We start from the raw sequence: 27195 nt of genomic DNA, 5'->3' as shown, positions 1-27195 counted from the left end.
TATATATATTTGTTTGTTTATTTTGGTACTGGGGATTGAACTCGGGTCCTTGTGCTTGCAAGGCAGGCCACCAAACTGCTAAGCTAAATCCCCAGCCCTAGGAATTTGTACCTTTCCATGATATAGATTTACTTTCTTAAATCAGCTAATGCCCCTACATGTTTGCCATTTCCAAACAGAAATTTTAGAAAATTTCTCTAGACAATTATATCAAGTAGGAAATTCCTAACAGAAAACATGTGATTTATAGTCAGTTTTCCCTTTTTATAAATGTAGTTTAGATTTAATTGAAATTAATTAACACCATATATGAGGAAGTCTGAAAGAAATTTAAAAATTACTTCAATTTCATTCTTAACTCTTACATCAGTCTTATTTCAATTTTTACCTCTGATTTTCTACTTTTTTTAGTTGCTGATTTAAATAAGAGATACACTTTAGAATGTAATATTTAAGCTGTTGAAGATAAAATTAAATGAATTATGACATTCTTCCTTGGAGTACAATTCATGAGTTATGTAATATGGGTTTTTTTCCAACACCGAGATTCCATGCTGCTCTAGAAAGAACGGCTATCATCAGCAAATCTAATAAGACAATGTTGAAGGGAAAGAGGAGTTTTTCCTCCACTGTTGGTGGGAATGTAAACTAGTACAATCATTATGGAAATTATTGTGGAGATTCCCCAAAACCTCGAACTAGAAATTCCATTTGATCCAGCTATTATCTCTCTATGTATCTTCCTGAGAATTAAAGACACCATATTACAGTACTACATGAATAACCATGTTTACATCAGCATAATTTGTAATAGTTAAATCTTGGAAATAGCCTCTATATTCATCCACACATGAAGGGATAAAGAAAGTGTAATATTTATGTAGAACACAGTACTACTCTGAAAATGAAGGTATCTTGAGACCTTAATGTTAAGTGAAATAATTAGACATGGAAGCTTAAATATCAGTTGCTCTTATATGAGAAACCCAAAATACAAATAAAGGGTAAAATAAAAATAGACATTAAGAAATAAGAAGGTACGGGCCAGGGATTTTGCTCAGAGGCACAGTGCCTTCCTGGCAAGCGTGAGATCCTGAGTTGGATCCCCAGTAACAAGAAAAAAAAAAAGAAAGAAAGAAAGAAAGAAGAAAGTAGATCTTTTGCATCGTGGGAGGGGACCATGAGATGAAGGGAGAGGGAAGGGTGGGAAGGGGAAGAGGATAAACAGAGAACTGAGATTTGCTATGTGCAATTCCTCAAGAGGGATGAAACCATTACATCCTGCAGACAAGTACTAATGAAAAATAAAAATTGAAAAAAATGAATTTCCATACTAGCACTGACCAACAGGAAACGAAGAAGATACTTTACAAACCACCTTAACACAACATGTGAGGTGAATTTTCCTCTTTAAATACCTGTTCAAAGTTTCAGGCCTTGGGAGAGAAGGCCACATGCTATGAAACCCTTTGAGCCCATGACCTTGCTTCATATAAAGAGAGTGAGAAGTGGTTCCAGTTATTAAGGAAATCTTGACATAGATACATTCTTTGTTTTACAGTAAGACATAAAAAGGTTCTCTTTCACTCTGGGGAGCAGATTTTAAAGTTGAACATTACAAGGTTCTCTAAGGGAGAAGGAAGTCCCTTGTCACACACTAATGGAATGTGTATTCACTCTGTAATGTTTTCACATAAATACACATATGAACAGATTTGTGATGTTATAAATAAAATAAAATAAAATAAAAGCAAAATAGATCTGTCAAGAACACAGACTGTAAAGCATTCTTCCCATAAATTGTAGAATGAGAAAAATCCCAATTACACAAGCTTCTAAAAACTTTACTATTAAATTATTGAATAGGGGTGTTATAAAGAGTAAAAATTAGCCACAGAAATAATTATTTGGCTACAAATTATTCAGGCACTCAATATGTAAAAGTAATTTACTTCACTGAAGTGAACTGAAATGCAAGTTACTTCCATCCCTCTTTATTTGAGGAATTAAAATTTTGTGACGTACAATAGTGGAGGATAAATTTATTCTTTGCTTCTTCCTATTTTTGTTAGAGAAAATATATTCAGGGATTCTTCTGAATGTAAAGTAAGAGAAACTTAGAGTTTATGATAATTATAGGCACCCTTTCAATGAGAGATAGAGATTGGACTCAACCGGAGAACAAAATGCACTGCAAATTTCTAACCAAGAAATGCATTGGGAATCAGTGGATATTTACTAAGAGAAAATATCAGGAGCAAAGGGATGAACAGACGTAAAAAGATTCTTGCTGATGTGGGGACACTGTGATCAGGTATCAGCTGCAGGACAGTGGAGAATAAAGAGCCTGATCAGGTTTCAAGGATGAACAGAGACCCAGGTGGGAAGGTTCTGACTAAACTGACTTGGAAGGATTCTTTGCTAAAGCTGGATTTGATATAGAAGTTCACTAATGAGCCTAGGAGACGTTTCAAAAGCCCAACTAACATTTGGCCAAATAAAGAATCTTTGTTATTTCCTGCTCTGGCTACTTGTCAAAAGATAAGAAAAATCCATGAAAATTAAGAAATTCTGTAACACAAATATCTATGGTGACAAGGTTGAGTTGCAATTTATAGTGATATTAATCTGTTTCAATCTTTCCATGATTCCAAAGCAAACTATAGTATGACAAAATATGCATTACTTGTGTATATTTTAACGAAATTTTCAAATTCCATCCCTTTTTTATGATTATAATTGTCAAAAAAGAAGGGAAAGAGGAAAGGAAAGAAAGGAAAAAAGGAAGGAAGGAAGAAAAAAATCAGGGATGGGGAGAGAAAGGGAGGAGATCATTAGGCAATAAAAATACTAAAGTGTTTGATTTTGAAAATTGTAGTTTGCAATTATGAAAATTAATTATCTCTCAATATCAGTCCATAAAGATTAACACTAATTCAGAATTATGCTATTGCACATTTGGAAGATCCTGCTTTCCTAAACATGTAGAAAAAATATTAAGAAATAAATTACAAGTGAATATAAATACATATTAAAATGTATTGAGGTTGACAAGCAGACTTTGTCTTAACGTACTAGAAATTTTTTGGCTTCCTGTTTCACAAATACCACTGCTATGTTAGTCAGGAAAATTAATGCAGTTAAAAAATATACTTGCAGGCAAGGGATTTAGCGGCAGCCTCTCAAGCACAAGGTTCCAAGTTCAATCTGCAATTCCTAAACAACACAACACACACAAAAAAAATATACTCACAGACAAGAAGGTGAGAACTATGTAAATACTTTGGGCAATCAATCAGAATGAATTTTAATCTCTTGAGAGAGGTTACTTCGTTAAAAATCCATATTCTCTCCTAATTCTCAAAAGTAAAAGAACTTTGTAAATGCAAAATTTAATCTGACTAGTGCAAGGCCATATTTTAGTTTCTCTGAAACACAAAGTTGAAATGATAAGTAAAATATGGACCCCCACAAGCAGAAAAATAATCCAATGACATGATACAGAGATTCATTTGTTTTCTGCTGATAGAAAAAGAAATAACTGCTCAACTTTTTAAAGTAGACACTCATGAAATAATAATGATGGAATTACATTGTGTTAAACTATATCACAAAAATTCTGTCAGCAATAACTTTTGGGTCATTTGAAACAAATTTGATTTAGCTCGTTTTACAGAATTTGCATTTTCTACTTCATTCACCAAGTGAAGAGAAATATCATTTAGTTATTAAGACCTTTAGGAAAGGAGATTACTCTTTATGGAATGTGAATTTAAGAAGTGGTCATTTATTAGATGTAATTTGTACAGAATATTTTAACTGCTTATTTTTCCTTCAAAAAAGAAACACCCCTGGGACTGACGTATGGTACACTGAATACACTGTGATTCCACTTGTCATTTCAGTAATAGCATTCTACATTTGAAATTCCAATAAACACCTCTCCCTGCTTCAGGTGGGTTTGTTTAATGATTTTACGCAATTATTCTTTATAAGAAATAAATGCATGCCAGGACTGATGTAATTTCTCAGAGAATATTTTTGCCTCGAGCTTGGATTTCTTATTACATTCTCTACTCAGACTCCAGGTGAATACCTTGGAGAAAGAGAAAATGAATTGAAAAAGTAATAAAAGTAAAAGAACTAACAAAAATATGAAACTATCCAACATAGTCAACCATATTTTCTTTTCAATGTGAGTATAATTCAGCCTTTTGCAGCAAAAAAGACTGAAAAGTATTATGAAATAATACTATTACTAGTACTTTTGTCCTTAGAATTAAGAGAAAGTTTTTTTTTTCCTTTCAGGAAATATCTGGCTTTAGAAATCAGTTTTCACCTATAGTGTAGTACATGATACAGAATAAAATACTTTAGAAAATAGGACACACATGTGTAAATACCGAGCAGTTTCTCTGATGAGAAGCATAGGGGAAAGGAAAGAAAGGAAAGGGAAAAAATTGAGAAAATGAATCATGGCAATAAAATCTTTGTAAATAGGGAAGGGTGGAGGGGGTGAAGGAAGGGTGAAGGTATAGGGAAAAAATAAGAACAAGATACATCATGTAAAGGTGCAAGACCCCAATGATGACTGTAAATTACTGTACACTGAAAGAGTACCAATAAACTTAATGAGAAAAAAAGAATAAAATACTCCGGAATGTCATGGACAGTTTCAGTCTTATTTCTTCATATATGAACATAAGTATTAAAATTATAAAAGCTCATTTCAAAACTCACTTTGTCTGAGAGAAGGCCAAAAAGTCACATAAAATATTGCAAGTAAACCATTGGCAATTATAAAACAATTTAAAAATACCATAAGGCAACATTCAGAAGTTCTATTTCTTTCTGCATTTAAAACTGGTAGGAACAGATTTTCATAATATTTTTGTTAGGGTCTACTTAGAGCTCGTCTCCTTTCCAGATCAGAATACTTTTACTTTAAAAAGATCAAAGCACTTCTCTCCTTGGTGCCGAAGGTAAATTTGATTACCTAATGCCAAGCAAGATTTGCTGGCAAAAGAAATGGATATGCTGATTAAAAACCCCAAGAGAAGACACACTCTGGACAGTGCAATTTACACATCTACATTTCTGTGACCTTTATCTTACTAGAACACCAGTATTTTTTCAGTGCAAATGCTTGGAACTCTAACCAATAGTCCTTGTGGCTGAGTAGGGTCTCAAATTATAAATTGCCCTTAGCTGAAGGAGATTTAGAATGGCATTTTTTTTTTCTGTTGACACTTCTGCCAGTAGCTTTCATATGGTATGAAAAGGCTTTTACTCCTTTGTTTTGATACTATTCAATATCTAAGTAATTGGCTTTAAAATATATAAAATACCCATATAAATTAGTCTTCATTTAGTAGCACATTGATTTTATTCAGAAAACTTTGAATTATTATAATATATTTGTATTATTCTGTGTCTTTTTTATTCCATTTAGCATAATGTCCTTAAAATCATCCACGTCATAGCACATGGCAAGATCTCATTCTTTTTCAGGCCTAAATAACATTCCACTATGTTGTATTATCTTGTTTCATGGGGAATCAGAAAACTAATTCAAACAGAGAAGATAACAGTGGTTACCAGAGGCAATGTGTGAGGGAGGAAACAGGAAGGTGTAAGTAGAAGGATACAAAATACAAATCTGTAGAATGAGCAAATCTAGAAATTTAAAGCACAACATGAGAATGATAAGTAATAAAATGTACTATACCTGAGATTTATGCTACAGTAATGGATTTTTAGTACTCTGGGCAATATCAACAAGTATAAAAATTAGTATCAATATAACACAATGGATACATTTATTTAATTCATTATAATAATTTATTTGCTATAGATATGTGTACTATAGCATCATGTTGTATTCTTTAAGCATTCAAAATAAATTTAAACATGATCAGAAAAAATGTTATGGGTAATCTCAAGATCACCAGTAAATCTACTACAAAATAAAAAAACTTGAGATACAGCCTAAGGTATTAAAAATATGATCGTGATCTTCTAAATGATAATACACTCTGAATAAGTTAAATTAGTCAAGGAAGAGATCAGAAAACATTAAGAAAATTATCAGTACATTAAAAATAATTTGGCATGAGAAATGTTACTTCCTAGTTTTAAAGTACGTATGTAAGAGAGTCGCTTGAGAGAAGATGATCTCAAACAACAATATTCAAGACTAAAGCTTAGAGTGTGCTTATTAGAGAAATGCATAACTGGATCTGTGTGTTTTTAAACCATAAGGGTTTCTGGCATCTCCATTCCTAGAACTCACTACCTGGGACAGGTGTACCATACCCAAACCTTTCTATCTTCTTAATTCTCCTACACACCAACAAACACCTTCATTGTCTAGCTGTTTTTATTGTTGATGTTGTTATTTGGTAACCACCTTGAATTTCCCTCCATATTTTTCATAACTCTTCAGAAAAGTGAACTCATGAGACGTCACTTCAAATTCTCCACATTTCCAAGACACACTGACTTTCACTGGTAGTACTTGGCCAGTTCCTGGAAACCAAGTTGTGAGTCCCTGAGAAAAATAGAAATATGGACAGTCTGCCTTTACCCTTAGTTTCTCAGGCTCATATGGTTCATCTTATTAGTTAAATAACCATGGAGTAAGACTACATTCTCAATCTCAGAGGACATTATCCTAACTCAGTGAATATTATCTCCAGGTTTGTAGTTAGCTTCTTTGCATTTAGAATATTATTACAACATTTTCTTGGACCACACTGTTTTGGCTGACATGGTGCAATGAACTGCCAAGTTTTCTACTCAAAACTGGTATTTGCATTTAAGGTTATGCGCGTGTTCCTTGCCAGTGTATCTGTGAACCTTCAGGTGTCCTAGGTACTGTGAGCAAAGAAAGCAAACTTTTACTTAAGCCAGGCATCAAAACATTTTCTTTGTTTTGGGGGTCAGGTTCAAAATAATCAACTGGTAACCAAGTGACTGACATGTGCAAGTGAGGGTGGCACGCTGTGGCCCTCTCACTGGTGTCGGATAATGTCAAGGACCCTGGTAACCGCAACACCCTCCTGAAACGGCCCACATGCTGGCTGAACTTCCCAACCATCACCAAATCTACTCCCAAAGCTCAAAGCCATTGAACTCTCAGAGGATTGGCCAGGAAAAGATGCTGGCTGACATGTCAAGAAAGACATCCTATTCACCTGGTTTTTACTGCTTATCTCCTGATGAGCATCTATGTGAGCAAACAATATAGACTCCTCATCATTGATCCCATACCCATACATTCAACCACACTAAATTTTTTTCAAATCATGGAAATTGATCCAACAAAGACTACAATCTGCTCTACACTTGATTTGCATCCTACTAAAACCCTGCTCTCTTTAAAAAAAAAATTAGTAGTACATGTTTGCAGCCTATGCAGCTTACAATCACCTAGCTTGTTCGTTTTTACAACCTCTTTCCTGTTACCCCCCCAAATCTCCTTTCTGCATTTTCATTCTTGATATTATTAACTTTGGCTCGTGTTTATAACATGTAATGTTTACGTTCATTGAGGCTATTAGGCTCCTGTACATGGCTTATCGAAAGATATGTATTTTCCAGTCTCCCTCTCCTCTTGTCCTCTGTCTCCTGGACTCCTCCCCATTTGCAAGAAGAGATCCATTCCCTCGTCTTCTCCTATCATCCTTTATTGTGCTCTTTGTTTGTACTTCGGCTCACTCAAGTGAGAGACTCTATATGTTATTTAAGCTTGTGTGTCTGGTTTATTTCACTCAAGGTTATGTTCTCCAGATGCATCTATTTTCCTATAAATTTCTTGAATCTGTCCTTGTTTTCCTAGTAGTATTTCATTATGTACAGATAACACATATTCTTTATCTAATCATTTGTTGATGGACATACAGGGCCTTTGTGCTGAACAGCATCCTCAGCTCATTTTTTAAGTTAATTAATTATTTTTTATTCTGAGACATGGTCTTACTAAGTACCTAAATTGCCTAGGCTGGGCTTGAACTTGCAACCGTCCTATTTTAGTCTCCCTGGGTGCTGATGTTACAGGTGTGCACCCTCAAGATAGGCTAACTCCTTTCAGAGTCCTCCACATTCCAACTGTTCTATATGTTCACAAATGCTTATTCAGAATGCATATTCTTTAACTTTGACCTGCAGTGCTTTGATCTTAAAGACAGCTTCAGCTTCTACTACATTTTCTATCCAATTAATATGTGATGATTTCACTTCCTGGTCATTTCAGTTCTGCGTCACTTTTCTACAGGCAATCAGACGTGCAACACAGACACGTAGCCTGCTTTCTTTATAGATATTATTCAGTTCCTAAATTATATTTAAAAACACTCATGAGAGTATAGTACACAGTTTAGTGGTTTTAGTACATTCTTGATGATCCAGTTGAGGAATCTGCATGCAGATGTATTTTCTGGGTGATGTTTTGGTTGCTATTCAAGGTTCTCTCTTACATTTTTAAAAACAGCTTCTGTTTTTAGAGCTTCCCCCATGGGTATGATAGATGGAGACCACAGTTTCTTTGTCAGTTGTAAAGAGTTTGGAAAATTTAGTGATGGCCATAATTGACTCACTCATAAATAACACATTTAAGGAAAGGGAAGTTTACAATGCTAGAAGAATGACAGATAGTCACTGTCTTTATTTTTCCTGTTTTTATGTCCTAAAAATTCTATCATGATCATTATCAATCATCACCATCATCTTTGATAAAATTAGGAGTCTATTTGGTTTAATAAAACAAAAGCTGATAGCAGTTAGAGTCTTTCTGTACTCCTAATTTGAGGTTATGTTTATCTCATTCTTAATCACATGCTCATAATATTGTCAAAATTTATGTAGATAGTAAGATTGACCTTGAACAGGATTCACAACTCAAAGGAATGATGTTCAGAATTTTACATGTGAGAAGACAAGGCAATCTCTCTTTGTGAGTTTGCCTTATGCAGTTATTGCCTCAAACCTGAGTAATTTCCATAATTGTGCTTGGCTTTTCTTCTTCAAAATAAAACAAAATATTTGCATTACCAAACACAGTGATTAATGAAGCATAATGTAATTGTTGAGCCAAAGCAGTGTGTGTAGTTGTCTTCACTGAAATCACCACAGGAAAAAATGCATATCATTCTTTAAATGGTTATTCATTAGAGTAATGGACAAGTATCACAATGTCTCCACAACCTGACATAATAGCTGAGGGAGAATATTTCTCAGAAGTTTCTTTTTCTAACTGCCTTAGAAACTTGGATGCAATGGACATGAAGAAACTTAAATTCTTAATTCAAACTTTAAAAAAAAAAGAAAATTCTAACCACTAAACACTTTCATGAGGTCTATGAATTTGTCAGAGGTTGCCTTTAATTCTGGGGAAAAAAAATGACTAAAAATGATTTCTCCTGACAGGATGATTTCATCTACAATAAAAAATAACCTCCAAGGAAGCCAATGCCAATATTCTTTATAGAATTCCTTGGACTGTATCTAGTGTTCATGGAGGAAAAGTTAAGTGATTAGGGAATGATGAACCACGGTAAATGGGACGTATTTGTGTGAATGGTGTACCTTTGCTTTATAATATTTCTGAAGGATCACTTAAAAATGGACAACGAATAATAGTATTTTTCCACCTTCAGATATTTGCATATACTTTACATATTCTATGAATGAATAAGGTGGTTGCCAGAGTTTATGAGTGCTGGCCAAAGTAAAAATCGAAGAGTCAAAAACAAATGTGTCACACTCCAAGTCTCATCTCCCTTCTCCAAAATAATAGTATTTGTATTTTCATCTGAATGAGTAAAACATAGGTATAAAAGTGCCAACCATATAATAATATTACTTCCTGTTTCCACATATTCGAAACCTACTTAATTCATGTCCACAAGTAAGATCATGAAGATAAAATTAGTACTTTCAGTTTCCTTTATATATTTGGACCTGATTCCATTTTGCAGACAACTCGAATTTATCAATTGTTGTAATGTTACACAGTGAAAAATTATGCTTTTGTTCAACATGTTATACCTGAAATCTGTATTATATTAAATATTTTGGTAAAAGGAATCAGAATTTAATGAGCAAGCTACACAGAAATTTTCATCTAAAATTAAACAACGTGTATTACTGTTCTTACAATTTGTTCTTCACAGTCAGAAGACATCCCTTTGTGGTTATCATAATTGGTATAATGAATTTCTTAAAATAAATGGAAGTCTAATTTGACCCGGTGCCCATGAACAATCTACTCATTCACATTTAAATCAGTGACCCGATTTGAAGACGAATCATGCCAAAATGAAGTCATGCTTTTCTGCTAAGTGTTCTGCCTCAGTGAAAGCTTTTGAATGGCTTTTTCTTAGGATTTGAAGTGGGGATTTCCAGTAACAAAGAAACACAACTTGATCTCACAACTCTAGATACCCAGACTTATTTCAAATAATAGGAATTTAAGATTGAGAGAAAGTCTGAGTCATCATCCAGCTCACTGATTGTGCTTCTTTGGGAAACTTACTGGTAACCTTGTGCTTCAACAGTTTAGGTATGTGGTAGTGCAAGGGGCAGAATTAAGACTTGAACAAATTCTCTCACTGGGAATTTGAATTATATCTGAATTTCTGGCAATTTTTAAAACAGCTTTCTAGTGAAAATATCCTCTTATTACTATTTCTGAGGGGAAATATTCGTGGATATGCATGCACAGTTATATTATTTACCACTATTCCAAATAGATATCAAGAATGGTCTTGCCATTTCTTAAATTTGTTATTGTTTAAGGATTATTAAAAATTCCTGTGTTCTTCTAAAAATAAATCGCATAGGCTCATAGTGATAAAATTTTTTACATTGAGACTTATAATTGAGACAATAATTTCTAAAACTCGCATTATGAAGATTTATATTCAATATAACAATCATTTATCAAGATCGCTAAAAATGAAAAATATTGAGGGAAGTTTGATAGGTAAATCAAATAATAATCAAAATGATTTCTTCTAGACATTTGTAGAAATAGGGAAAATTTTCTCTTTGTTAAGTATACTTGTCTCTAATGACAGAAAGTGCTATAAGAGAAAACTTCTCCCAATTAGATAATGCTGGTGAAATGAACAAATTGCTAGCAATATAAAAATTACCTACTAAGTTGAAAAAATAGTAGTTAGTTCTTGCTAACATGTAACAAGAAAAAAATATTTAACGAGTAATCAAAACAGTTCAAAAAAGTGAACTCTGAATCAAATGTCTTCCCTGGTGAATTTTATCAAAATTTAAAGAAGAGTTATAAAAACTCTTCTGAAATTCTTCTAACAAATGAAAGAAAAAATAGCATTTCCAAAGTCAATTCTATACCAAGTCAGAAAGTTATCCAAATCTTTATAAATATATGTGATAAATCAAAATTTAAAAAGCAATCGAATTTACAAAATTGTTTAAAAGAATAAAATACTTTGAAATAAACTTATTTAAGGAGATAAAAGATTACTGACAGGAGTTAAAGAAGACAAATACAAGATGAGGAAAAGTATAATTTTTGTTATGCCAGTACTACTCAATGTAATCTACAGATTCAATATAATTTCTATCAAAATTCTAACAGTACTTTGCAGAAATTGAAATGCTAGTCCTCAAACTACTACGCAGTTGTATGTGTTACCAAACAGCCAAGGCAAGCTCACATTTTCAATTAACACTGGCACATGTGCAGGAATATTGAACAGCCTAATAAAAGTGTGAATTGAGAAATAGAGTCATATATCTACCGACAATTAATATCCAATAAAGACACCAAATGCATTCCACAGGGGAAAGAATAGCCTCATCCACAATGGAGAAGGAACAACGGGATTTCCACATGCAAAACAATGAATATAAACTACTGTTTTACATCATATAAGAAATTAACTCAAATGAATCAGTGCCCTAAATATAAGAGCACAGCTCAAAAACCCTCAGGTGAATACATAGGGATAAATAGTCCTAATCTTGAATTTGACACTGGGATGTGTAGCATGACACCAAAAGCATGAATAAGAATAACAACAAAAACAATAGACAAATTACAATCACCAAAATTAAAATATTTTTAATGCTTCAAATGGTATTATCAAAAAAGTGAAAAAAACCTAAGGAATGGGATACAATATACGCAGACCACATGCATGGTCATGGTTAATAATCAAAATATAGAAAGAATACCTATAGCTTAACACAAAAAAAAGGACAATTAAATTGCCACAAGATTTGTGCGGTCATTCTCCATAGACTACAAATGACAAATAAGCATACAGAAAGGTTATTATTAATCATTAGGGAAATGCAAATCAAAACTGTAATGATACATCATTTCATATCTACTCAGATATCTATAATTTGAATAAAATAAGTAATTGTTAGTGACAATTTTGAGAAATGTGATTCCTCGGGTACTAGTGATGGGAATGAAAAATAGAGATGATTCTATAAAAAAGTTTCACAGTTCAAAAAAATTAAACAGAATTACCATATGAATCAATGGCTCCTCTTCTCAGTTATACCCAAACTCAAAAGAAGTTGAAAGGATAGCTTCAGATACTTGAATACAAATGTTTATTAGTCATAGCAACCAAATACTGGAAGCATCCAGAGCATCCACCTACAGATGAATGGACAAAACAAACTTGTTATATTCACAAAAGAAATATTATTCAGCAACAAACAGAACAAAGTTCTGATGAATATCATAATATATATAAGTCTTGTAAACATATTGAGACAATCCAGGAATAGGATCTTAAATATTGTGTGATTCCACTTATGTGAAATATCTAGCAGAGAGAAAATTCAAAGACAAAAAAATATGCTGGAGATTACTATAAAGGGCAGAGGAAGGATGAAGAGGACTTGGAAAGTTTCATTTTCTACTGAGGGTAATAAAAGGCTTTGGAACTAGATATTGATGATCATTGCCTAACCTTGCAAATATCAGTGCCATTAAATCACAAACTTACAAATGGTTAAAATTGTGTTTTATATCTATTCTTATCAAATTGAAAAATAAAATGTAAAAAGATACGGAAAAAGAGAATATGTGAGATATTCACATTAATGGGTTTATGTTAATGGGTTAATTGAAATGAAAATATGCAATTATTGCATTTAATAAAAGTATTCTAGATATTAAATTTAGAGATTTTCATAATGCATAAAAATATGATTCAACTGTGTGCTGACTAAAAGAGATATATTTTATATTCAAAGATATAAATGGATTGAAATTAAATGGAAAGAAGTGCACATACCATAAAAACAGTACCATAAGAGAGATAGACTGACTACAGAGAAATAGAAAATCGATTTTAAGACAAATTTATACCAAAGACATAAAGTGCTAAGAGGACTAATCCTTTAGGAAAACATAACAAGTACAGCATAAATATATTTACACCAAGAAGCAGAGATGTAAATTATATAAAGCAAAAATGGAAAGAATCATAAGTGAACACTCTTTTAAAAGTAGGTGATTGAAATCATACAAAGTATTTTCTTTTGTCCTTGCAGAATAGAATTAGAAATTAATAACAGAAGATTGGAAAATTCTCAATATGTGAAAATTAGCAATCTTACCCAGTGAATCTAAGAAACAATCAAAGGCAAATAAGAAAATATTATAAATGAAAATGAAAATACAACACAACCAAATTTATGGGCTAGAGTTAAAATAGTGCTTGGGGACAAATTCATAGCTGCAAATGACTATACTAAACTTTAAAAGAACCTAAATCAATATAGTATTTCATTTTATTTTATGAAAGTACAAAAAGAAAATCTCTCATTAAAATAAGATCTAATAAAAATAAGTAGAAGAAAATAGTGAAGATAGACATAAATGAAATTGATAACAACAACAACAACAAAAAAAAAAAAACAGAGAAAACCAAAGAAACAAAATGCAGTGTTTTAATGCTGAACAAATGACAAAACCTTAGGTAGAAAGAGGAGACAAAACAATAGAAAAATAAGAGAAAACCAATGAAACAAAATGCAGTTTTTGAGTGTTGAAAAAAGGGCACAAAATTTTATCTAGAAAGAGTAGAAGAAATACAAAGAGCAAAGCAGACTCAAATTACTACAACCAGGAAAGAAAAAAACAACATAACTATTAAATTTACTAGCACTGAAAAAAAGGTTTATAAAGAAATATCATGACAACTGTGGGGCAAAAAATTTCCTAGCATACAAATTTCACAACTGTACAAAGAGACAGTATAATTCAAATATCTCAAGAAAAATCTAAATGAACCAGAAACAAAGACATTGAATCAACAATGAAATTATTTCCACAAAGATTACTTCAAACCCAGATGGCATCACTGGTGAGTTCCAATGAACATTTATGAGACAGCACTATAAATCCTTCACAAAATAGCCAACAATAAAATTCAAAAGTAGATCATGGAATTCCCAACTCTATGAGACCAGTATTACTGTAATGTCGAAAACTGTCTCATAAGAAAACAAATACATACAACAAAATAGTTTATGAATATAGACGTTAGACACAAAACCTTTTGACAAAAAATTAGCAAATAAAATTCAGGAATATGTAAAGAAGGATTGATATTTACTATGGCCAAGCAGATTTATTGGGCAGAGAAAGCTAGGTTTAATGTTCAAAAAATAAAGCAATATACCATCTGAATAGTATACATGGCCAAAAAAATAAAACAAGAGTATTTGAATAGACAAAAAATTGGCAAAATCTAATGCTTTTTTATGATAGTATACTGGATGAATTAAGGAGCTAAGCCTGATAGAGGACATTTAGAAATTCCCAAAGCTAACATTTCACATACTAATGAAATATTGAGTGCTTTACCCCTAAGTTCAAGAAAAACAAAACAAAACAGAAGAAAACACCAGATGGTCCTTGTCATAATTTCAATTCAACACTGTACTAGAGGTTCTAGCCAGGATAATTTGGCAAGACAAAGAAATAAAGTCATACTAATTCGAAAGAAAGAAAGAAACTATCTCTATTAGTAGATGACTATCTTGCACACAAAAAATCCTAATGGATCTATACAAAAAACTCTTATAACTAAAAAATGAATTTAGTACGCTATGAGATGCAAGGGGAATATATCAAAATCAATTGCTTCTATACACTTTCAATGAACATTGAAGAATTAACATAAAGAACATCAACATTTCCATTTACAAGAACATGTAAAAAGAAAAAAGATTCAGGAATTTATTTAACAACAGGAATATAGACTTGTACATTCCAAACAAAAGCAAAAAATTAATGAAAGAATCTAACGGTAAGATAGCTGTTCATATATAAGAACACAGTTAAAAAAAATATTTCCCATAATATTTTAAGATTCAGTGCATTCCCTACCAAAACTTCTGTTTTCAAAATTGACATGGTGCTATTATAATTCATAAGGAATATAAGGAAGCCAGAATAGCCAAAGTAACCTTGGAAAAGAAAAAAAAAAGTTGACTGATTCTCAATTCAAAATTTACTGCAGAGCTACATTAATTAAGCAAGATAGACATATGAAATATAATTGAGAACAAAGAAATAAACTCAGATAGATCATGTGTTCCTATGGGTTCCACAACAATTACCTGGAATGGAGTGTTTTGACAGTAATCTATTGAGAGTTCTTGAATGGTCCACCGTGGCGCATACCCATAGCCCCACCTGGTGGGGGCGAGGCAGGAGGATTGAAAGTCTGTGGTCAGTCTGGGCAACTTATTGAGATCTTGTCTCAAAGCAAAAATAAGGGATGAGGGTGTAGCGAAACATTACAGTGCTGGCTTGGGTGCGAAACCATGGGTTAAACTCCACGGGACCAGAGTGGGGAGAAACTATGAAAATTATAAGGTTTTTCTCTGGGTGCCTCCAATACACTGTGGAGCAAGGAGCCAAAATATCTCTGGTCTTCTGAAGGCTGCAGAGAATAAGTCTGGAGAGCTGGAAAACACCCATGAGAGTTTATGCCTCGATATCACACTCAACACTTTATATACAGTGCTCAATACCATGTGCTTCTCTTGTTTCTGTAAAGCATCAGGACATTCATTCCTCTACCTGGATTTTTACCTATATACCCTGCTTATCTAAATATACTTTCAAATGTATACCCTTCTATAAGAATGAAATCTAAGGCAGAGACCACAGACTTTTTGCTCACTATTTTACCGCCTCCACTTAATACAATGTTTATTATGTTACAGCTTATCAAAAATTATTTGCTTATTGACTAATCAGTGGAATTTGAAAATTCACAAGTCACATCAGTTCTTTAGAAAAACAACCGAACTAATTGGCCAACTTTGTTTTTTGTTTGTTTGGTTGGTTGGGGGTTTTTTTGTTTGTTTGTTTGTTTGTTTGTTTTGAGACAGGGTCTCTCTATGCAGTTGAGACTGACCTGGAACTCACTATGTAGCCCAGGCTGGTCTCAAACGCACAGCGATCCTCCTGCCTCAACCTCGAGAGTGCTGGGATTACAGGAGTGAGCCACCACAGCTGGCCTGGGCAACTTTGTACTTCAGTGATTATTTTAATAGGGAAAATACACTTTTAAAGTATTTATCATTCAGTGCCTGGCAAGTGCAAGATCCTGAGTTTGATCTCTGGTACAAAAAAAAAAAGTAGACATATGATCAGATATATTTTCTAAATCACATTAGAGAATTTATTCTATAGAAATTGTTATATTTTTGAGGTTTTATTTTATAAACACATTAAGAAGATATAATTTGTCAAAATGATACTACAGAAAGTAGATTTTGTAAATTTATCCGCAGTTTGGATAGAAAAATAAACATAAACTCTTTCACTGATGCAAAAAGTTTATTTCTTCCTTGATAAGGCCATACTTGCCCTGATGAAAAAACTTAAAAGACTCTAAGAAGGTATAAAGAAAAAAAAATCAAACTTCTTTTATCTTTCTCCCCCAAGCCAATCCAGGAGTCACCCACTAGCCTGTTATGTCTACAGAGATTTGCACAGGTGCTGATAAGAATTTATAGATTCTTTCAGAGAAATTCTATACCTATGAAAGAAACTTACATAGAACTTTTCATGTAACACACCTTGGTTCCTATCCTCCCTTTTCTACCTCCCAATAAGTTCGACATTGTACATTAACAAAACTTCCACATTTATAAAAAGTTATTCTGTTGTTTTATTTTACAACATTTTTGTATAATACAAAAAGTATAATTTTAATTAAATGAATATGTAGATTTAATTTGGCAGTTTATTTCTACAAATTTGATAATAATACTTAATTTAGTAATGTTACATTATTATTTTTAACAAAAGTGTAGAAAGAATAGAATAGTAGTCTTATGTCTGTTTCCCAAACTGGGATCACTGCAGTATCTTAACTACTGCTTTGAAAATATTATTAAGATAACTTTAACTTCTGTATTTTGTGGATTTCTCATTTTCAAACTATTTTGATCATTTCCTCGTTATTTTTAGTATCTTGGACTTTCAATTTTTTTTTTCACGTTTTTGCTCATTTCTCTCATTTGTTACAGTTTAAATGTGAATATTCCAGTCCTCCTAAGACTTTCGTTGTTAGAAGAATTCCCAATTAATTGAAGTTCAGGGTGGGGCCTACCAAAGAAATTGGACTGTGGTGGCTTCAACTTTACCCATGGATTAATCCACAGATGGGATCAAAATTTGATAGCATTACTGGTAGATGATGGAAATAGGCCTTGGAACCTAGTTGAAGAGAGTGATTCAGGAGGGCATAATCTTGGGGATTAAATCGGGTCCTTCCTTTTCCTCTTCCCTGCTCCCACATCTGTCCCTGCCAGTTCCTCTCTGGATCTTTCTCTTTCTCCCTGCTTCCTGCATGCCATGAGGTGAGTGTCTTTTCTCTGCCACACTGTTTGGTCGGCCATATCTTTCTGACTGTCACTTTCTCAAAAACAAGGGAGGCAGCCGGGCATGGTGGCTCACGCCATAATCCCAGCACTGGAGAGACTAAGGCAAGAGGATCGCTGTGAGTTCAAAACCAGCCTGGGCTACATAGCGAGTTCCAGGTCAGTCTCAACTATGTAGTGAGACTCTGCCTCAAAAAACAAAAAACAAAACAAAAAACAACAACAACAACAAAAACAATGGAGCCAGATTTTCATAGACTGAAATCTCTGAAACAGTGAGCAAAAACAAACCATTCCTCCTGTAGGTTTTTCACATTAGGAATTTTACAACAACTTTAAACTAACAAGTAGGTACAAGAAACACTTTTAAATAAGTGGGACTTTTCACTTGCTAAAATATTTTTATATTCTCTCTTTTTCTTCCTTTTGAAATCATGGAAATTTAAAAGACTTCTTTATTTCCCATACTGATACCTTTTTTCTCATTAAACATATCTCTTAATAGTGATAAAAAGGTTGGGCCTAAACTGAGTTTCATTCAAATGCTTCAAATGGTGAAACAAGTACAAGTAACCATATTGTTCACCATTTATAATTCTCATGGAAAGGAAAATGTCAGAGGAAACGGAAAACATGAAGCTAGCAAACTTCCAGGCAGAAATGTGTGTAGTGACTGTGTTAGGTCTGTTGTTTAATTCATAAGTGGAAAGTATGTTTTAGCCCCATGTGACAACCGAAGCTGTAAAGTACAAATGCGTCCAGGAACAAACAGTAGTTTTAATCCACTCTGTAAATACCAAGAATCTTTGTCCTCTGATGGTCTCCAACTCAAATCAATATTTTATAAGTGTAGTAGCCCCTTTCAAAAGAGACGGGCTGACTTAAACCTAATGTGTTAACTGTGATTTAAAGGAAATATCAGTGGATAGTACAAATTATTTATTATTAGCCTTTCACAAGCTGCTTAGCTAGATTAACTTTATGAATAGAAAGGAATGGAAGTCAATATACACAATGAATATATTTACTGAATATATTTATGTTCCTAACATTGATAACTTGTTGGAAATCAAATTGTATGTTTCCCGAACTGTCGTCTTAGGTTAAAAAAAATACACTCATTAGCCATAATAATACCCTTCTGACTGCTATTAAAAGTTTAGTTTAGAGTCCAATCCTCAGTACCAGCAAAAAAATTAAATTAAAATTAAAAAAACTAAAAGTGTAGCTTAAAGTGGAGACTTTCACTTTAAATCCTTGCTTTTAAGAAGAGTTGCGTTTGGCAATTTTAAAGTAACTTCTTCAATTAAAAAAGAAGAAAATGTGTAAAATTTTTAAATATTTTTATAAACTTTGTCCTGTAACCCATTAAAATGCCTCTCTCATGAGACCTATCAAAGTTGATTGGTGGCTGTTACTTAGCATGCTTGCACGCCTTAAGGAGTCTATCGGCACAAAGACGTGGCATTTATATCTCTTTATTTATTTATTCAGAACCACTTGTGTGGTTCTGGGGATCAAACACAGGACCTTGCACATGATGCACAAGCACTAGACCACTGCCCTACTCTCCTATCTCAGAAAGAGGGATTTCAATAAAATATTTTAGGTGTAAAACCAAATAACAAAATGTACACCTATAAAAGCAAAACATCTTGTTTGTTTTTATTAGGTGAAGCACGCTGAACATGAGAGCTGGCATAAATAAAATTTTGAAGCGCGGGGTATTATATCGATAACCACAGGGACAGTGTTAGGACTTTGGATCGTATTCATCTTACGTACTTGAAACTTTACACCCATCGAACAGTGTTTTCCTCTCCTGAGCTCCTGACAACCACTCTTCTACTTTGTTTCTGTGAGTCGAGTGTCAATGCTTTAGATACCTCACATTGGAGGAATCATGAAGCACTTGACTATGACTGGCTTATTTACCTTAGCATTAGGACCTTCAGGTTGATCCTCCCAGTATTTCTTCATTTTTTAACATAAACTCCACCGCACGCCTACAACATATGTTCATTATCCATTAGTCTACACATTGAAATTCAGACTGTTTCTACGTGGTGGTGGTTATTGTGGGTAATAATGTGCAGTGAACATATGACAATGCAGATACTTCTTTCAGATTGTGACTTCAGTTATTTTGGAACGTGAGATCATAGCGTAGTGCTATTTTGAAGCTTTTGAAGAAACTCTGTTTTGTTCTCCATCGCAGTCGCATCATTTTACAGTCCTACCAACAATGTACAAGGATTCTAATTCATCTGTATACCCAGCAGTTTCTCTCTCTCACTCGCTTGCTCCCTCCCTTCCCCTTCTCCCTTCCTTCCCTCCTCAGCAGATCTGACCATTGCCTTGAGGAGTAGTCGTGACAAACATTTTCTCACACATCTGTTGGGCACTTTTACATTTTCTTTGAAGAAAATCCTATTGAGATACTTTTCCACTGTTTAATCAAGTTGTTTTAATATTTTAATTTTTGCTCTTGATTTGCAGAAGTTCCTTATATATTTTGAGATTTACCCTTTATCTAGTATGTGGTCTGCAAATATGTCCTCCCAATGAGTTGGTGGCTTTTTCAGACTGCGGACTGCTTTCTTGACTGCACAGAAGCCTTTTAGTTTGTCATAGTCCCACTTGTCTGGTTTTACTCTTTGCCCCTATGGTTTAGGTGTCATACATAAGAAATAACTGTGAAGACCAACATTGTGTAGTTTCTCTCCTGTATTTTGATCTCAGAGTCTTATATTTTCCAGCTTTGCATTTAAGGTTTAGTCCACTTTGAGGGGATCTTATGGCACAGGGTAAAATAAGAAACTAATTTCATTCTTTTCAAATGCATAGTATCTTTTGAACACTGTTAAAGTCATTTTCGCTTCCCCATTATTCTTGACATCTTTACTGAAGAGAAAGTCTACATGACAGCATAAATGTGGGTATATTTCTCCGCTCTCTGTTCCATTCTATTGGTCTATAATGTGCTTTTATGCCAGCATCATATTGTTTTAATTATTAAAGCTTTGTAATATATTTTGAAATCAGTAAGTATGATGCCTTCAACTTTGTCCTTTCACAAGATTGCTCTGATTATTTAGAGTCCACCCTACTTGCACAATAATTTTAGAACTTTTCTTCTTTTCAGAAATGTTGGAATTTTGCTAGGAATTGCAATGAAAGCAATTTACATTACTTCAGTTGCTATGGCATTTTAATATGAAATTGAACTCAATGATTATTCTTTGCATCAATGAGTGAAAACTGGGGAAAATACAAAGAAATACATAGAAATTTAAATACATAGAAATTTTCCACTTTGATGATTTGTGTTTCCCTGATGGATTTGGAAATGAGTAGCCAAAGTATCCCAATGGAATCTTTAAACATACAAAGGAAACCTTTTTATCATGTCAAAAGTTGCTTGGGTCCACTCAAACACATTAAGCAGACTCTAAATTTATTTAAAAATCGCACTGTGGACTTCAGGCATTCCCTTTCCAATTAATCAAGCAGCAATCACCAAAATGATTTGAGTAAGTGCTGTTGTGCTTTCTCTTTTAAATGATTTATATTTTTCATTCACTGAGGAAAAAAAATCACTGAATTTAATTTTATGTATATTATCATTTGTAAGTGGTGACCAACTGCAAAAGAATATTCTCTTTACAGACTCGCTTTATGCTGCTGTAGTGTCACCTGCACTGGAAAATACACATTGTTTTGAATTTCTGCTTTATCCTATTTTACAGATGCATTACTAAAGGTTGGTCTATAATTTCTTACACATAAATGACTCATTAAGTGACAAGCATTGTTCATATATGTGCATGTTTCAATACATGCACATCATACATATTTATGTATAAAGATTATCAGCAATGAATACAGACCCCCACATGTGGCACACAAATCCAAGACTTACCATGAACTAGACATTTGCCTTATCTGTATGTTAAAATTATCATATTACCAGGGTATTTGCATACCCAGGTTTAGAACACCACAATTTATAATAGATTTATAATAGCTAGAATTTGGGAACAACACATATGTCCATCAACAAATAAATAGATAAAGGAAGTCTGGCATTTATAAAAAATGACATGCAACACTTCCATAAAGAGAGATAAACTGGAGGTATTCATGGTGAACTTGAGAACATAGGGTTAAGTGAATTGAGTCAGACATCAGACACAAGCTCAAATATCACATGGTTTCTCTAATATGAGAAACTCTCTCTCTAAATAAATATATATATATATATGTAATAAATAGGAAGTATCTATGTATGTGTAATAAATAGGAAGTAAGAATTCAAATACTTCCTCAAATTATATTTTCCATTATTTCAAATGTATTTTAATGTGTATGTCACTTAGTTTCATTTATACCACTACTTTTTCTGAATTTACTGTAAAGACAGTTTTCTGTTATCTGTTTCTTTTTTTTGCAAGAATCTTTTTGGTTTGTGTTTTGTACTCTTGAGTACTACTTGAAAGATAATGATACACAATAAGTAACTACTTTTATCTTATTATTTTGTGAAGTTTTGTTTTTTTTCATAAATAGAATATGTAATAAAATAGAATTTTCATAAAATGATATGTAAATATTTAGTTCATTTTCACAACCAGCAAATGATAGATACTAACATAGCTTTGTCTTGTAGATGAGGAAGGAAAGTGGGCTTGGAGAGATGAAAAAATAGGCTCACACTTGCACAGTATTGGGAAGGACAGCAGTATTTTTATACCTGGTCAGGCTGAGTCATCATCTTAACCTTCATATAGTGAAACCCTGTACACAAATACCGTTATGTTCAAACAGCGGCTAATTAGAAAATTGTCAATTAGCCAAATGATTTGAAACTTTGCACCCAAATTAAGACATATTCTAATTTTAAAATATTTTGTACAAAATATTTGTACAAAAGATTATTGTGGCAAAATAATTGTATGAAAGATTATATATTAAAAATTTTAATATTCCAGAAAATGTATAAAATGACATTATATCAGTCAACAAAATTACATCCTTTGTGTGCATGCTGACTGAGTCTAGAATGTCAATGAAAAATTTTTAAATATTTACATTGCATAACTTTTTTAAAGTATGGGCATTTTTTAACTTTTTGTCTTTATATCCTTTTATATTGCCAGGGATTTAGCTTATTATATTAATGCTTTTGCCTATCTAAAAAGCTATAAAACAGTGTATATCTCAATGATGGGATGCATTATCCACTATATTGATTCTAAGAGAAGGGGAAACTTTGTCAGATATTTTCTTGCAAAAACAGTTGTAAATAAGCGATAATGGGCAACAGATTGATTATATATAGACTAGGTCTCAAGTGAAAATTTTGTTGTCATATCCTTTACAATTTTCTTCATCATTCACCTAAATTTGTTACAGAAGAGTTATGCGAGGACAGACTGCGCTATCCTTCAAGCACCTGTACCCACGATGTTTGTAAGAATTGAAGACACCGTGTTTCAGTTGCCTGTACTAAAACGACAAGCACGTCTAGAAAAAAGATGTCTGTTTCTGATCTCAGTGTGAAGCAGGATTGCCTACTTAGGTTTCTGTGAGGTTTTCTTGATGGAAATGTGCTGGAGTTGGGAGTCTGTTATCATCAATTTATAGCATAAACGTGAAATTGTGTTCAAAAATATCTGAAATTTTAAATGCACAGAATAGGCTTCTGTATGTCAGTATCCTCAACCAGCAGTTAGGGTAACACACCAAGGTGCTAATACTCAGTGAAAAGATTTCCTGAAAACTGTAGATCATAATGAGGCCGTTCAAGAAATGAAGTAGAAAAGTCTTGCGAAAGCAAAGGGCAGATGGAACCCATGACAAGTAGACATATGAGTCAACACATTTCCCGCCAGGGTCATCCCACACCAAGTTTCTCCTCACATTGGTCACTGGCCGAGTGTGACAGCCACAGTTCCTGAAAATGTGCTGGGCTCCAGAGTGACTCCATGACAAGTTTATTTTTTCTAGGCGTCTTTTGTAATTGGCATAAAACAGCCATATAGTAATTCTTCCTTATTGTGCTGACATTGATAATTATTTATACTAAGATATTTTCTGGATAGGAATATCATTCGGGAAAAGATTAATGGCTTGGAATTGCAAGTTTGTTACTTTGAATCCCAAATCTATTAGCTGGTTTCAGCTCAAAATAAAATGTAATTATCTGAGATATTTGTAAAAGTTATATAAATGAAAATTATAGATTTATGTGCCCATGTATGTACATCTATATACATATATATATATATACATGCACAGGATTGACATTTTAATAAAAGGCCTAATTGATACATATGTGACAAATTTTTTATGGATGTTTTATCTATTTACACTAAAGTTACATATGTGTATATAGCATGAAATTGAAGTCATCCTGTCCTAGTTTGCTTCTGAAATATCTTGCCAAGACTTATGTGTAAAAACTATAACTCCCGCTTTGGAATTATTGGAATTGGTGCAAACTTTAAGAGAGAAGGCCTAGAGGGAGTTCTTTCAGTCACCAGGGACATAAGATTCCACGTTTCTTTTTTTATTTTTCTTTCATTCCAGTTATGAGATGAATCGGCATTCTATAAAAATTCTATAGTAAAAATCCTCACAATTTCATATTTATTTATATTTAATAAACATATTTAAACATTTAGATTAGTTTTAGATTTACCAAAAAATTATGAGGATTCCAGAGTATGCATGTGTACTCTACTCCATTTTCCGTTGTTGTAAGCATCTTCTATTAATGTTCCATTTCTTATAATTACTTAGCAAATATTGACATAGCATTGTTAACAAGAGTCCATACTTTATTGGGATAGGAAGTCCAAGTTGAACCTACCTTCTAGGTATGTTTAGAATCTTCTGGGTGTGATTTCACATGTGCTTATAAATAAGTTGACCCCTCGAGGTTTCTGTCATGCCACTGGTCATGGTGGTTTTATTTTTCCAAATATCTATTGCTGGTCTGTTGGACTTGCTGCTGCCCCATAGAATGACGGGGTCTTCACTGAGAGTGATTGTTGCTTTTTTTTTTTTTTTTTCCTTCCCAATGCTACAGCTTTTGAAAAAATCATTTCCTGGGTCTCGCCAACTATGTGAGTTAATGACTCACTGCATCAGCATTACTGGAGATGGACTCAAAGCAGGCTGGGCAGTGCTGCTATAACAAACATTTTCAAATGTACAGAGATTTAATTCTCACTCATATCGCAGTCTGATACGGGACTTGAGATTGTAGTCCTTCCTCATCTTGTGATGCTGTTGTCTTCCAAATGTGACCTTAGTCATAAAACCCTAGAAAGGGAACAGAGCATGACCAATCGCGTGTATATTTTAAAGGCTAATTCCAGACTCACATGAATCCAGTGTGTTGCACCGAGTTAAAAATATTCTTCAAGAGTTAATTTTGCATATCGCTTCCCAGCTGTTTATTGATAGCTTATTATCATTGCTCTACCTTGATAGCTGGCTGTCATCCATGATGTATTTACATCTGGGAAACTAGCAAATGAGGGCATTTTGCCCTTTTATTATTTTTCCTCATAGTGGTTTACCACCTTACCGATGCACATACTCTTTTTACCCTCCTCCATTACCTCCAATACAATCACATGGCTTCATTTTAGCAACAAGAAGAAATGCAGTGTCCCTTACGCCGTGGAAGAGGAAATGGAGTTAGTGAACATCTGAGTAGTCTCTAACACGTATGTAACCTATTTGAGCATGTCATGAAATGAGCCAGGGATGTGTTGTTCTTGGCATGTGTCATGTTGCATGATGTATGACTGCTCACGTTTCCAAGGAATCTCATCTGCTGCCATACCTTAAGGAGTTCTCACTTTTTTCTTAATAAAACAGATCTAAATTTCTTCCTATGTTCCTGATTCACTGACAGTTCAGTAAAGAAATAGAAAACATCTGGGAAAATTTAAGAAGGAAATAATTTGATAAAAAGAAACAGGTCCTTATAAATTCACCTAAAGAATGAAAGCAATAAAAGGTCAGGGACTGCCAAAAGATGGGTCTCACCATGCTGATACCATACCCCATCCACACATAAAGTATCTGAATCACAATTATCAAAACTCTGACTAGACAATGTTAAGTAGAGTCCAGGACATAAAACTTGCACATTTTCCGTATATCTGTCCAGGTGTATGACCCACCCCTCACTTCAGTGCAAATGTCATGTAAGAGTGCTTATTAACAGACTAATTTTTGCAAAATGCAGCAATTCAAGGTTCCGAGAAAGAGAATTTTAAGTTTACTATATTCTTAGATACACTAACAATGCAAGAGAAAATAGAAATGGAAGTAATAACGTACCACAAGCTCATATTCAGTATAAACTCATCTTCAATTTTAGCCATCATGTAGAAATGATGTCCTTTCCTGCCAATCAACAGGATGAAATAGATAAGGAAGTGCTATACATTTAGTGCAGCTCTTTAGGTTTCAATTTTGCTACTATTCATCAACATTAAATTCATAAATATATTTATTCTCACATTTAACCTTATGCCAATATGTAATTATCAGTGGCAAGCAATAAATCTAAACTTTAACTTCATATAATCAAGACTAAGGAATATACACATTGAGCAGGAGATAATGTCATGGATAAAAGTTTGTTTTCAGGTATAGGACATCTACATTTCTAAATCATTGTTAATATCACAGTGTAAATTTCACTGTCGATTTCAAGTAACCCCCCCCAAAAAGGAAAAATTATCTATTTAGGAAGTACATTATGCATAAAAACACAAAAAGTAGCTATTGATTTGTAGGGTCAGTGAAAAATAAAAAATGCAAGAACATTTATTAACTACTACTTAAAATTTTAAGACAGCAACATTAAAACGTTAAGCTTAGAGCAGAGCCTGTGGTCCTACACAAGTCCTTGCCTCAGATGGCTACGAAACTCTCATTTCCTCTGAGGATAAAGGTCTTCCAAATGCAGCTGGAAGCCAACTCCTCACAGTAGCTTCTGTGTGGAGACATTCATCAATACAGACTCTTCACAATCTAATAATAGCAAAAGTAGTTAGTACTTTCAAAGGATTTATTATATGTCAAAAATACAGAGTTCTAAAGGGGATGAATGAAAGAGGAATCTGAGACTTTAGTTTGAAAGCAAAATAAAATGAAGTGTATAACTCTGTGATTCTCTGGTTTAAAATGTAGCAATCAAAACCTCGTCTATGGGGATGGACGTACTACTTAGTTTCAGATAATCATACTATATAT

Source organism: Fukomys damarensis, unplaced genomic scaffold (assembly GCF_012274545.1).
Source record: "Fukomys damarensis isolate Sample0158 unplaced genomic scaffold, DMR_v1.0_HiC HiC_scaffold_24, whole genome shotgun sequence".
Taxonomy (NCBI): Eukaryota; Metazoa; Chordata; class Mammalia; order Rodentia; family Bathyergidae; genus Fukomys; species Fukomys damarensis.
The sequence above is the reverse complement of the archived record's forward strand: the minus strand, read 5'-3'. Positions refer to the sequence as shown.